The 13742-nt window shown below is 34.4% G+C and overlaps 1 protein-coding gene across 7 annotated transcripts in view; it reads right to left on the bottom strand.

Moving 5' to 3' along the window:
- CNOT4 (CCR4-NOT transcription complex subunit 4) overlaps nucleotides 1-13742 on the bottom strand; it is a 137956-nt gene that overhangs the window by 104418 nt on the left and 19796 nt on the right. The window contains exon 2 of one of the 7 annotated variants that reach the window (XM_045792585.2): nucleotides 1524-1565. The exons of the other annotated variants lie outside the window; for them this stretch is intronic. The gene's annotated coding sequence lies outside the window, so the exon portion shown is untranslated. The remainder of the gene's footprint in view (nucleotides 1-1523; nucleotides 1566-13742) is intronic. 7 annotated transcript variants of the gene reach the window in all.

Genomic DNA, 13742 nt, shown 5'->3' with positions numbered 1-13742 from the left:
GTGTAGTGGAATATTATTCGGGCATAAAAAAAGGATGAAATCTGCATAAAGAAGCTGTGGGTGTGTGTGGGTATGTGTAGTGGAATATCATTCGGCCACAAAAGAGAATGAAATCTTTCCATTTGCACTGACATGGATGGAGTTAAAGAGTATAATGCTAAGTGAAATAAGTCAAAGAAAAATAAATTCCGTATTATTTCATTCATACCTGGAATTTAAGAAACAAAGCAAATGAGCAAAGGGAAAAAATTAAGAGACAGAGGGGTGCCTGGGTGGCTCAGTCGTTAAGCATCTGCCTTCAGCTCAGGGCATGAACCCAGGGTCCTGGGATCGAGCCCTGCATCAGGCTCCCTGCTAGGTGGGAAGCTTGCTTCTCCCTCTCCCACTCCCCCTGCTGGTGTTCCCTCTCTCGCTGTGTCTCTGTTCAATAAGTAAATAAAATCTTAAAAAAAAAAAAAATTAAGAGAGAGAGACAAAGAAACAGATCCTTAATTATAGAGAACAAACTGAGGTTAGTGGGAGGGCAGGTTAAATAGGTGATGGGGATTAAGGAGTGCACTTGTCGTGATCAGCACAGGGTGATGTATGGAAGTGTTGAATTATTATACTGTACACCTCAAATGAATATAACACTGTATGTTAACTAACTGGAATTAAAATAAATAAATAAATGGACAGGGGTTTTATTAAGAGGGACTTTTACTTTATCTATACAGTTTGAATTTTTTCTAAAAATGTATTACTTGTGTGATTAACGGTAAATTTAAAAATTTTTTAAAGCAAAATATTGAAGAAAAGTATACTCAAAAATAAGTCATACAATACAAAGACTATTGGGGGAGGGTTATATGTAAACTGAAATGTCTAGGAAAAGAGATAAATAACAAGAAATAAATTCGAATTTTTAAAAAAGGACCCAATAGACTTTTAAGTCAAACTCTTACTCTTCCCTTAACACATTTCTATATCTACAACTGGATTTAGTAATTTTTAGTAACATTTCTCTCTATGTGAATTTTCCAGAAAACTAAAGTTCATCACATCAAATCCTGTTAGGTACCTACTATGTGTCAGATACAGTACTAGGTGATGATGATGGTGGTGATGTCTGAGGGAGAAAAACTGATTAACAAATTTACTATACCCTCAATGACCTTTACTGTACTTACACAGGCAAATTTCAGGGTCTTCCAGATTTAAAAACAAATCAGCCAAGTTCTAAACATACCTGTGCAAATACTATGCAACTCTGACTATTCCATGGTGCCCCTAACATTCCGCCATCATCACTATGAGTCAACCATTTTTAATCAATAGGCTGTGATGTAAAGATATAAAATTTCCAGAAAATCTGAATGTCTGAGGAAAATACAAGGTGGAACAGTAAAGATAAAGTCAAGAGCAGGAAGAAAATATAAATGCTGGTGCTTTAACTCAATTATACATCACCCTTTCTTTTAAAATTTCCTTTATAGATTTTAAAGCCATTTGCTAGCTTAGAAAATAGGATTGTTATAGATTACCTGATGTGTACATTAAGATTCTGGGCACTCAATCTGTAGACTCTGAAAACAAAGAAATAACATATTTTCTCCATTCTCAAGCAAACCAGAAAGAACTCTACTGGAAATTTTCCCTCAAATTTTACATATATATTTCTTTTCTTTTCTTTTTTAAATAGATTCTATTTATTTATTTGACACAGAGAGAGAGACAGCCAGCGAGAGAGGGAACACAAGCAGGGGGAGTGGGAGAGGAAGAAGCAGGCTACCAGCGGAGGAGCCTGATGTGGGGCTTGATCCCAGGACTCTGGGATCACACCCTGAGCCGAAGGTAGACGCTTAACAACTGAGCCACCCAGGCACCCCTACATATGTATTTCTTACCCAAACTTCAGTTTATAGTAACCATTGGTATATTTTCTACTTTCTCCTTATAGCAAATAGTATGTATATCAAAATCATATAAACTCCATGCCTTACTCCCAGTATCACACCTTTAATCTTCCTTTTTAAAAAAAATTTCCCTTCTGGGGGCACCTGGGTGGTGCAGTTGGCTAGGCATCCAACTCTTGGTTTCATTTCAGGTCATAATCTCAGGGTCATGGGATCATGAGCCCAGCGTCGGGCTCCGCGCTTAGCACAGAGTGTGCTTCAGATTCTCTCTCCCTCTTCTTCTGCCCCTCCCACTCACGCTCTCTCTCTCAGATAAATAAATACATCTAAAAACAAACAAACAAACAAACAAACAAACAAAAAACGAACCTTCCTTCTATCCAGGGAAGGGCATAGAGAAAGGAACAGACACAGGACCAAGGCCTGAATAATTCCAACCTTGGAAAGACTGCAGTGGAGAAAAAGAATGCACATGAAGACCACAAAATCCAAGAGAAGTAGGAGGAAAAAAAGCATAATGATAGTAGAGATTGAGAAAAATGGTCAAGTTTGAGAAACAGTCTAATAGGGGACAGTCTAGATGTTAGAGTAAGGAAAAGCAGGAAGTTTCCAGAATGACCCTCAATATAACTCCCACAGATGACCAAGAATATTCATTAATTCTTCAAAATACTGAGTATCTACTATATACAACGCACTCTTTTCCAGGCATGGGGATCACCTGAATAAACATATCTAAAGTTCAAACTTGTGAGGGCTGATGAAATATAAATTTTTAACTCAGATATTTAATAAAGCTTTGAGACTGAATGATACACCTGGACTTTCTTATTTATGTTTCCCAAAACAATTTTTTTTTTTCCCAAAACTTATTTACTTTTGTTTAAGCCAGTGTGGGTCAAGTTTTATGCCCTCTGGGACAAGAAGATCACTGGATCTTCTTTCTTTAGTCTCACCTTTAATCCACTCTTCAAAAAGAAGTCAGAATAAAATTACATATTTGATGGTGTTACCCTCTTATCTTAAACTCTTCCATGGCTTTATATTGTACTTAGGATAAAAATATATGAACTATAAAGTCATTCATGGTATAGTCTTAGAGTCATCTCACTTCCATTCCCCTCTATACTATGCTTCAAACACTCGCCTTGGGAAAATTGGGTTTTTTTGTGGGTTTTTTTGCCGTTCCCACCCCCCACTCACTTCTGGGAAAATAGTTTAAATATACACTTACCATAAAACCTAGTGATTCCACTTCTAGATACTTACCCAAGAGAAATGAAAACATGTCCACAAAAGGGCTTATAAATGTATGGTCAGGGGCACCTGGATGGCTCTTTGGTTAAGCATCTGACTCTTGATTTTGGCTCGGGTCAAGATCTCAGGGCTCCATGTTGGGTGTGGCACCTGCTTAAGATTCTCTCTCTCCCTCCGTCCCTCCCCGCAACTCCTCCCCACTTGCATGTGCACGCACTCTCTCTCTCTCTCTCTAAAATGAATGAATGAATGAATGAATGGTCATAAGCAGCTTTAGTCATAATAGCCAAGATGAAAACAACCCAAATGTCCACCGGTATGTGAATGGATAAACAAACTGAGGTATGGTCATTCAACAGAATAGTAAATAGTACTCACAATAAAAAGTAACTGCTGATATATATATATATATATATATATATATATATATATATATATATATATATATATATACACACATACACACACACACACACACGGAAAATATCAGAAGCATTATGCTAAGTACAAGAAGCCAGTCAGAAAATTATCGTACTTATATAAAATTCCATTAACAGCCAAAACTAAGCTCTGATAACAAGCAGAACAAGGACTGTGGAGAACAGGTATTGAGCAGAAAGGGGTAGGAGGGAATTTCCTGGGGTGACTGGAATGTTATATATCTCAACAGAGGTGTGAGTTACATAGTTGTAAGCATTTATCACAACTTAACTGAACACTCAATGTATTTCTTATTACTCACATATTTTATCACTTACTATATATTCATTATCGCTTACTACTCACTTATACACCACTCACATATTTCACTGTATGTAACTGATACCTCAAATTGTTTAAGTATCTTAAAAAAAAAAACAACCCATAAACAAAATCTCTACTTATCTGCTCTCCGTGACTGTAGAGTTCTTACAGGTAAGCCTACTCTATTACAATTTGGTTCTACTACTCAGCTGGTGGGAAAGACTTGGAGGGAAGCAAAGCACATAGAAGGAAGATGAGGAGAGGAAAGCGGGGGGAAGTCTCCGTACATGTTCTAGAAGTATAAAATCTGAACTATTCAAGATAATTATCCTAAATTACCAACAAATGTTCAGTGAGTCAACTGGAAATAGAGAGATGGGATTCTGGTTGATAAAAGTCACTATGCCTGCAAATCCAGTAAGATATCACTCAAACTACTGAAAAAAAACTGATCTCTTATAAAATATGAGATTCCTCAAAACAAACAAACAAAAACGCCCATGACTTAAGCTCCAGAACATTCTGCAATTATTAATTATTATGTGAACTGTGACATAAGCCTACAAGCACCACCTTCCAAATGGTACTAAAATTGTAAATAAGTACCTATGAAAAGACAAATTTATAAAGACTAATTTTGGGCACCTGGGTGGCTCAGACAGTTAACCATTTGCCTTTGGCTCAGGTCATGATCTCAGGGTCCTAGGACTGAACTGAGTCCGCAATTGGCTCCCTGATTAGCGGGGAGTTTGCTTCTCTCTCTCCTCCCTGCCCATGCTCTCTCTTGCTCTCTTTCAAGTAAATAAAATTTAAAAAATTAAATTAAAAGACCAATTTTAAAGGGATCTGATAAGATTGTTTTGGGAAACAAATCGTCAAGAGATAGAGGTGGAAAACAGCCTTGAAAGTAAATTATTGATTGTTCTTTTCCTTCTGTGAACTCCATTTACTCAGCTCCTGAGTACACAATGACTTGCATTACTCATAACTATCTTATGTTACATGTGATAATCTTGTCACTCAACTAGCCTTATGCTCGCGCCCTGAAGGCAGTGTTCCTAACCCAGCAGAGAGTTACACTTACTAGCCAAATGAGATATTGCTATGTATTATATTAATTGTTCCTCACTACAAGTAGGTCATGGGCAGAAAGCATCTCACATCACTTAAGCAACGTTCTCAAACTAGCCCTAAAATGATTGGTTTCAAAAGAAATTAAAGGAAAAAACCCCTTAATTATACACCTCACAAATTAAAAAAAAATTCTAAACAAAATAACACTTCTAAAAAGTGTTATAAATAGAAAAGTAAATAAAAATATTCACTCAACCTATTTAAGTGTACCCTGTTTTCTGACAAATGTGAACTATGACATGCTTAATTTTAAAGATTATTTTAAAAGATTATTTCTAACCTTCTCTTAGTTAAATTATAGTTTAAAAACTATATTCAAAAACAATAAGGAAAATGTGGGGCTACACTAATATTTTTTGGCTAAGTAAAAAGAATAAACAAGAAAAACTATTAAAACAGGACAAAAGTAGTTTTTTATTCACATCCCTGAAAAATATATTATGGCATTACTAACTTGGCAAAGAATTAAAAAGTTTTTTTATTAATGGACTGAACTGAGTAGACATAGATTAAACACAGTATTAACTGTCAAACTGCAGGATAAAAGTAGCGTATTATTCTATTCAGAAACTAGAGGGACATCAGACAAAAGAAGAACTCCTCTGTTTCAAGAGTACAATAGTACTCTTTATGACTTTCCTTCCAGGGACACTCTATTCCATTATGCTAATAACCAATCTTAATTTTTAAACTGGTTTTGATTCAAAACATTAACACAGTGCTAGAAGACTACATAACCAAATGTTCTGGTTAAGAGTTAACATTTTTTTCAACCTGCTTCTGATTTGTTGTTCCTATTAAATTTCTACACAAAGCAAATGAAAATGTAAATAAAAGCAACTCCACAAGACCATTTTACTCCTAGTTAAGTAAAAGTTTTAAAATAGTGATTGAGGTGCTTAAACACCACTGATAGCATTACAACTGGTTCAATCCTTATGAAAATCAATACGATGCAAAATCTATAATGATGACACTATCCTCTGCTCCAGCAATATTCCAGTGAATAATTTAACCAACCAAAAGAAATGTAAGCTGTTTCAACCCTGCCTAACACTTGAGAGTGAAGTTAATACATCTTGCAGTTAATTTAAAGGAGCTACACAGCCTGGTTTAAGTCTGTTATAAAGATCTATATTTCTAGCACCCAAATTGCCTTTGCTGTATTCCACAGGTGTCGCCTATGTAACAGAACAACCAACGGCAACCACACGAAAAAATTTTATTCAAGATATGGATAGGTCACATAAAAACAGAATTCTATATTTTAAAATTTCATCACTGGAAGAGGAAGCCTCAAAAATAAGAGACCAACATCATGACTGGTACCTTTAAGGTGAAAAGCAACTGAAATACAAAAGAATTAAAACAATTGGGAGACTCACTGAATATGACAATAGAATTAGGAGTCGTACAATATCAAAGAGATACTGCTTCTGTTTTTCTCAAGGACTGGCTATGAAATAAAGCATCAGTCTTTTTTACCCAATCGGTAAAATATACTAATGGCAGAGCTAATCAACAAAATTAAGAAGACCAGACTAAAACTGTACGTGTTAAATATGCTGCTGCCTAGAACCTGATGAGTTAACTCTTCTTGACAAAATTTCAGTGTACAATATGTAAGAAAGCCCAATTTGGTAGAAGCAAGATCGAAAGGAAACTAGCGAATACCAACTATAATCTGCAAAATTATGTAAGAACAAAAATCTAATCAATAAATTAAATGTTTGCTGTAAAATGTAAAAGGCAAAGAACTGACACCAGTAAAAATAATTTGTTAAAAAAAAAAAGTCTGAAATGAAAAGTGTAATGTCATTATGTAGAAATCTGACCAATAAATTTAAATGATTCAACACAATTTTCCACAGAAGATAATCTGATTAAAATTCACATATATGCAGCCATAAGGAAGGAAGAGGCCATCCACTCAACCCACAAGATCAGTCATCAACCAGGCTGTCAGTGGAGTAATATACAACCTATTATCTTCAAATGAGAATATTAAAGGTATAATAAGTGACTGACAGGGACGGCTGGGTGCCTCAGTTGGTTAAGCGTCTGCCTTTGGCTCAGGTCATAATCCCAGGGTCCTGGGATCGAGTCCCACACTGGGTTCATTGTTCAGCAGGGAACCTGCTTCTCCCTCTGCCTGCCACTCCCCCTGCTTGTACCCCCCCGACAAATAAATTTAAAAAATCTTAAAAAAAAAATAAGTGAATGATAAAAATGATAATTGTGAGTTTATTTTACGTCCCCATCTTATTTCAGAAAGTATGGCAAAGAATATATGACAACAGGAAAACTCTAATATTATTGTAAGTAAAATGAACACCAAAAAAGTAAAACATAAAATAAAAAGATAGAAAGGAAATAGGAAAACAAACTTGCAAACAGTAGTTTAGCTTTGGGAAACTTTTCTTCTGCATGTCATTTTTAAGGGTTCTGCAGTGAATATATACTATATTTTACTTTTATTAGTTAGTAAAAATGATAAAAATCAAATTACAACAAGTATACCTATATTAACTTTTGTTTCCATCTTTTAGAGCCCCAATGGCAACCACTATAAATAATTCTTGTGTATTCTTCCAGATATATATAAACATATACTTAAAAATATCTTTTTTGTTTTTAAATTTTACTTTATTTAAATTCAATTAATTAACATATAGTGTATCATTAGTTTCAGAGATAGAGTTCAGTTATTCATCAGCTGCATATAACACCCAGTGCTCATTACATCATGTGTCCTCCTGAATGCCCATCATCCATTTACCCCATTCCCCCCCACCTAACTTTATCTTTTTTAACTGAAAATGAAAAGGTACACTGCTCTGAACTATCAAGGTACACTATTCTGAGCCTTCCCTTTATCATTTAACATACACTGAGAATGTTTCTATCTTAATACATACTCCACTCTTTTTTCATGGCTACAACATATTCCACCAAAGAGATGCACACATAATTTAACAAACCCCACTGACATTAATTTCAGTAGATTCCAGTCTTTTGGTATTACAATAATGCAACGCACACCCTTAAACATATGTTCCTGTGTATCAGAAACAAACCAATTCTCCAAACTTCATTATGCTGAACAATAAACTCTCTGAAATTACCAAATTTACAAATTCATCTCAAGGATCTGAACAAATGAGACATATGAACCTGATTATATTTCATATTACTAATACATATTACACTGATATATTAACACATCATTATATGTACTTATAGTAAGTACACATAAATGTTTATATTTAATAACTTAATACATATTGATGTTTATCTATTTACATATTTGTTAATATGGAAGTAAATGTAGACATATTTATAAATATTATTTTTTAAAGATTTATTTATTTATTTTAGAAAGAGAGAGAGAGAGAGCAGGGGGAGGGACTGAGGGAGAAGGCGAGAGAATCTCAAGCAGACTCTGTGCCGAGCACAGAGCCTGGCGCAAGGCTCAATCTCATGACCCTGAGATCACAACCTGAGCGGAAACCAAGGGTCAGATGCTTAACCGACTACGCCACCCAGGCACCCCTATAAATATTATTTCTACAAATATTTTATATTTATTAATATATTAATAAAGAGATTTTTAAAATTTGTGTTTCTAGTCATTAAAATTTTTAATTTGTCTTTTGTGATGAGATTTAGGTCACTTTTTTCATTTGTTCACATTCTTGCTTGAATGAAATATTTCCCAGTCTTTAATTTTATTATTCCCAATGCCTTAATATCATTCTTAATTTTTATAGCAATTAACCAAAATATTAGCATTTCTTACTGGTATGGTTGCTCCAGATATTTTTCAGTACATATTTACAGTAAACACATGTTAGATTTATATCGAAATAAAGATTACTGTGAAATGTCTTTCGGAAAATAAAATACATTCATAAAAATCAACCACGCTATGACCCTTAGCTTACAAGTTGAACGTTCCTTAAAATAATGTTATGAGGACAAAAGGAAAACTGTCAACCAAATCTCATCAAAAATCTTCAAAAGCTGTTTAAATCATTCCATCCAATATAAATAGCTGTAATTTTAGTCAAAAACAAAAAAAGCAAGGCTGGTATATGCACTTTCAAATTAACAAAAGGAACCTAAAAATACCAAAATGCTAAAATAAATAAATAAAATAACTTTTTAGAAGACTGTATAGGAAGCAGAAAATGCTGGGGAAAAAAAACATAAAATAACTTTTCAAAGGATTGGAAAGAAATCAGAGTATACTGAAAAATTCTCCCATGAAATAATCTAATTTTATCCATATTCACTAGGAAAATATTTTCCTGAAAGCACTGATACAAAGAATTGGTAAATATGACAAAATTGACCTGTAGATTAACTGACCTAGAGCCAGTATATCTGTAGAAAAAATTCCTAGGAATGGAATTGCTGGATCAAGCATGATATGTGTAATTTTTAGTTTTTACAAGCATTGCCAAACTGCCCTTTAAAAAGTTGCACAATTCTGCATTCTCACTAAAACCTATCAGAACCAAACATGTTAATCCTTACCAATTTAAAATGTAAATACTGCAATCACTGTTATTTTTAATTTGCATTTTTAAAAATTTAAGTGAGAGTGTATATACTTTATAATGGAAAAAAGTACTTTCAAAGTAATTAAATTATGAAAAAGTATGAAAAATATTTACATAATAAATTTTTAAGGCATACAAAATGGCTTTACACTGAACACAACAATGTAGAAACAAGTTCGCGTATTAGTAAGAAATCATGATAACGTGCAAAAAAATGAAAATGCTGTTTATTTTAGGATTCTGGAATTATATGTTTTTTTCATTCCTTTTAGAAAATTTTCTCCAGTGTTATTATTATGCTGATTTTCTGTTAACAAAAAGTTCTAGTGGCTTAGAAGTAAAGAATAATCACAGCTTTTTATGCCACTCAGGCTTTTTTATTTCCTGTCAATGGCCCACCCAGTTTTCAACTGCCTGGTGCCAAAACTGGATCATAATCTTCAATTTAGCACCTTCCTCCATTCTCTAAATCCTGGTCATTAAATCCTGTTGACTATATTCCTTTAATAGGTCTCTCTTACATGCCCTTTGGTCTCAATATCAAGAGGATAATATAGGATCTAAATGAAATCTCTCTCCTCTAGAATCTAATTTGTATACAGTCCCGTCTGATTAACTTTCCTTCAGACCAGTGCTTATGAAACTTCACAATACATACAAATCAGTTGGGTATTTTGTTAAAAATGCAGATTCTGGGGCGCCTGGGTGGTGCAGTTGTTAAGCCTCTGCCTTCGGCTCAGGGCATGATCCTGGTGTTAGGGGTCGAGCCCCACATCAGGCTCCTCCGCTGTGAGCCTGCTTCTTCCTCTCCCACTCCCCCTGCTTGTGCTCCCTCTCTCGCTGGCTGTCTCCCTCTCTGTCAAATAAATAAATAAAATCTTTAAAAAAAAATGCAGATTCTGATTCTATAGGTTTGAGGTGGGGTATTAAATTGTGCATTTCTAATAAGCTCCCAGGTTATGCTAACACTTATATGTAGAGCATTTTTCAAGTCGCTCTTCAGATTAATAACTTTTAATTTGGCTTACAGATTCCTGCTCAAATTTAAATTCTTCTCCTGTGCTCAGGAACCCTCTATACCCTCCTACTAATGCATAACCCTACTGCCTCACAGAATGTCCTCCTCACTCTCCTTCTCACAGGCCATGCTCATTTTGGGTGAGCAGTCCCCTCAGGTAAGCTAATGTTCATTTCAACTCCCTTTCCCACTCCACCTATCATTCAGTCAAGTATTATCTTTTCACAAGACCGCACAAATTAATCCTGTCCACATTCTTAATTATTCCTTTTCTGAATTCCTATAGTAGTTCTCCATTAAGCATCTGGTGTCTAATGTCTTATATATTAGAACTACTGCAGAGGCATTCGTCTTACGTCCCACAAAGTATCATGAGGACACAAATTTTCCTCTCATTTAATGCCTAGCAATATGCTTCGCATATAATTCTTAATTCAGTCTAAATTTATCCAGAGAATCATAATTTGTGGGTGGCTTTTGAAAAAATAACAAAACATACTGCAATATTTCACCTTGGAGCAGTTAACACTTTAAGGCTAACTTGCCTCTAGGATAAATATAAATTACACTGCCAACATAAAAACCAGTGACAATTTAGAACAAGAATATTACATATTGTTTAAAACTACAGAAAATGTTAAATGAGACATGGGACATGGAAATAAAGGATTTATGGGAAATAAATAATTCTTACTAAGGGGGAGGAAATAAGAATAAAAAGAAAGTTATTGTCAATGATGCTATACAAACCAGTAATAAGGGACATGAACCAAACAGAATAGATCAGACAAAGAGTAAGAAGACAGTTGCATACAGAGAGAGGTTATGCGATATTCCAGGCAAACTAGGTAGAGTCAAAAATAAGTAGGAGAACATACATTCCTTGCAAGTGCCCGTGGAACATTCAGCCAGATAAACACTACCCTGGGCCATAAAACATAACTCAAACAATTTCAAAGAACTAAAATCACATACAGTATATTCTCTGATCATAATGAAATCCAACTAGAAATTTATAAATCTCCCCACACTTGAAAATATACCAACCTACTGCTAAATAATCCATGAGTCAAAGAGGAAGTCTCAAAGGAAATAATAAAATAGAGCTACTGTTTGTCAACTCTACTTCAGTTAAATAACTAAATAGACAAATAAAAAGTTGAGAGAAAGAATACACAGAGAAAAGTGAAAATGAAAATGCAGCATATCAAAATTTTTAGAATTGCAGCTAAAGCAGTCACCAGAGGAAAATTTATAGAACTGCTTACACTAGAAAAAAAGAAAGGTCAAGAAAGGTCTCAAATCAATAATGTTAGCTCCTACCTCAAGAAACTACAAAATGAAGGGGAAAGTAAACTCAAAGTAAACAGAAAGGAAATAATAATGGGCAGAGATCAAAATAACTGAAAACAAAAACAAGAGAAAAAAATTAATGAAACCAAAAGCTGGTTCTCTGGAGGGGGGGTGAGCGGAGGAAACTGACAAACCTCTAGCAAGACTGACAAATATGAAAAAAGAAAAGACAACAATCATAAATATCAGAATGAAATAACAGATCACTGCTGAGATCCAGCAGCCATAATAAGGTAATGCTAAGAACAACTTAATGCTCATAATTTCAACAACTCAGAAAAAATAAACCAATTCTTTAGAAACTGCACATTATTAAAACTCAAGCAAGATGAAACAGATCATTTGAAAAGTCCTATAAACATTAAAGAAATCAGAACTCATAGTTTAAAAGTTCAGGAAAAAGAAATCCTCTAAGTTGGCTTCACTGGAGAATCTTACTCCAAAATTAAGGAATTAATTCTAATTTTACACTATTTTTCCTTTAAAGAGGAAGGAATATTTTCCAACTCATTTTATGAAGCCAGTATTACTCTGAGACCAAAATAAGACATAGTACCAAAACCCAAAGACTTTAGACCAATATTTCTCATGAACTTAGATGCAAAAACCCTGCACAAGATATTAGCAAATAAAGTCCAGTGATGTATAAAAAGATTATTGGGATTTATTGTAGGTATGCGAAGCTGATTTAACATTTGAAAATCAACATAACCCATCATATCAAAAGGCTAAAGAAACAAAAAACAAAACATGATCATACCGATTGACAGAAAAAGCATTCCACAAAATACATAATAAAAATTCTCAGTAAACTAGGAATAGAGAGGAACTTCTTCACCTTGGTAAAGAACATCTACAAAAAGCCCACAACTAATATCACACTTAAATGGTGTAAACTATATGTTTCCCCTCTAAGCTCAAGTAAGGCAAGGAAGGCAATCATACTCAACACAATTATGGAAGCTCCAGCCAGCCAATAAAGTAAGAAAAGGAAACAAAACGCAAAAATACTGGACAAAGAAAAAAATCTATTCCTATTTGCAGATGATAAGGTATTTTAACTAGAAAACCCCAAGGAATACACCAAAAAATCCCCTAGAACTAAGATTGAGTTCTGCAGGGTCACAGTATACAAGATTAATACATAAAGACCAATCGCATTTCTGTACACTAACAATAAACATGCGAAAATCTGAATTAAAAATACAATGCCACCTGTCATCATGCCCAAAAAAACCCCCTGAAATACTTAGGTATAAATCTAACAAAACTTGCAGGATCTATATGTTGAAAATTACAAAATGCTGATGAATGAAATAAAAGAAGACTTAAATAACTAGAGAGACTTACTACTGATTGGAAGACACAACATAGTAAAGATATCAACACTCCCCAAATTGATCTATAGGTGTGATACAATTCCCAGCGAAACCTCAGAAAGATTTTGAGAAATAGATAAGCTTATTCTAAAAATTACGTGAAAAGGGAAAAGTCCTACAAGACCTAGAGCAATTCACTGACGTTAAAACTTACTATATAACTACAGTAATCAAAACAGTGTGGTACTCATGGAGAAAGACATACAAATGGATGCAAGAGAATAGAAAACCCAGAAATAGGTCCTCACAAATATGCCCAACTGATTTTTGACACATGTGCAAGGAATTCACTGGAGGAAAGGTAGCCTTTCCAACAGATGGTGCAGGAGCAACTGTACTTAAAAGAAAAAGGAAAAAAGAACCTCAACCTGAACCTCATGTCTTATACAAAAATTAG

This window comes from Ursus americanus, chromosome 3, assembly GCF_024610735.1.
Source record: "Ursus americanus isolate L20-20 chromosome 3, mUrsAme1.1.p, whole genome shotgun sequence".
Lineage (NCBI taxonomy): Eukaryota > Metazoa > Chordata > Mammalia > Carnivora > Ursidae > Ursus > Ursus americanus.
Note: the sequence above shows the minus strand (reverse complement) of the source record. Positions and strands in the feature narration are given on the sequence as shown.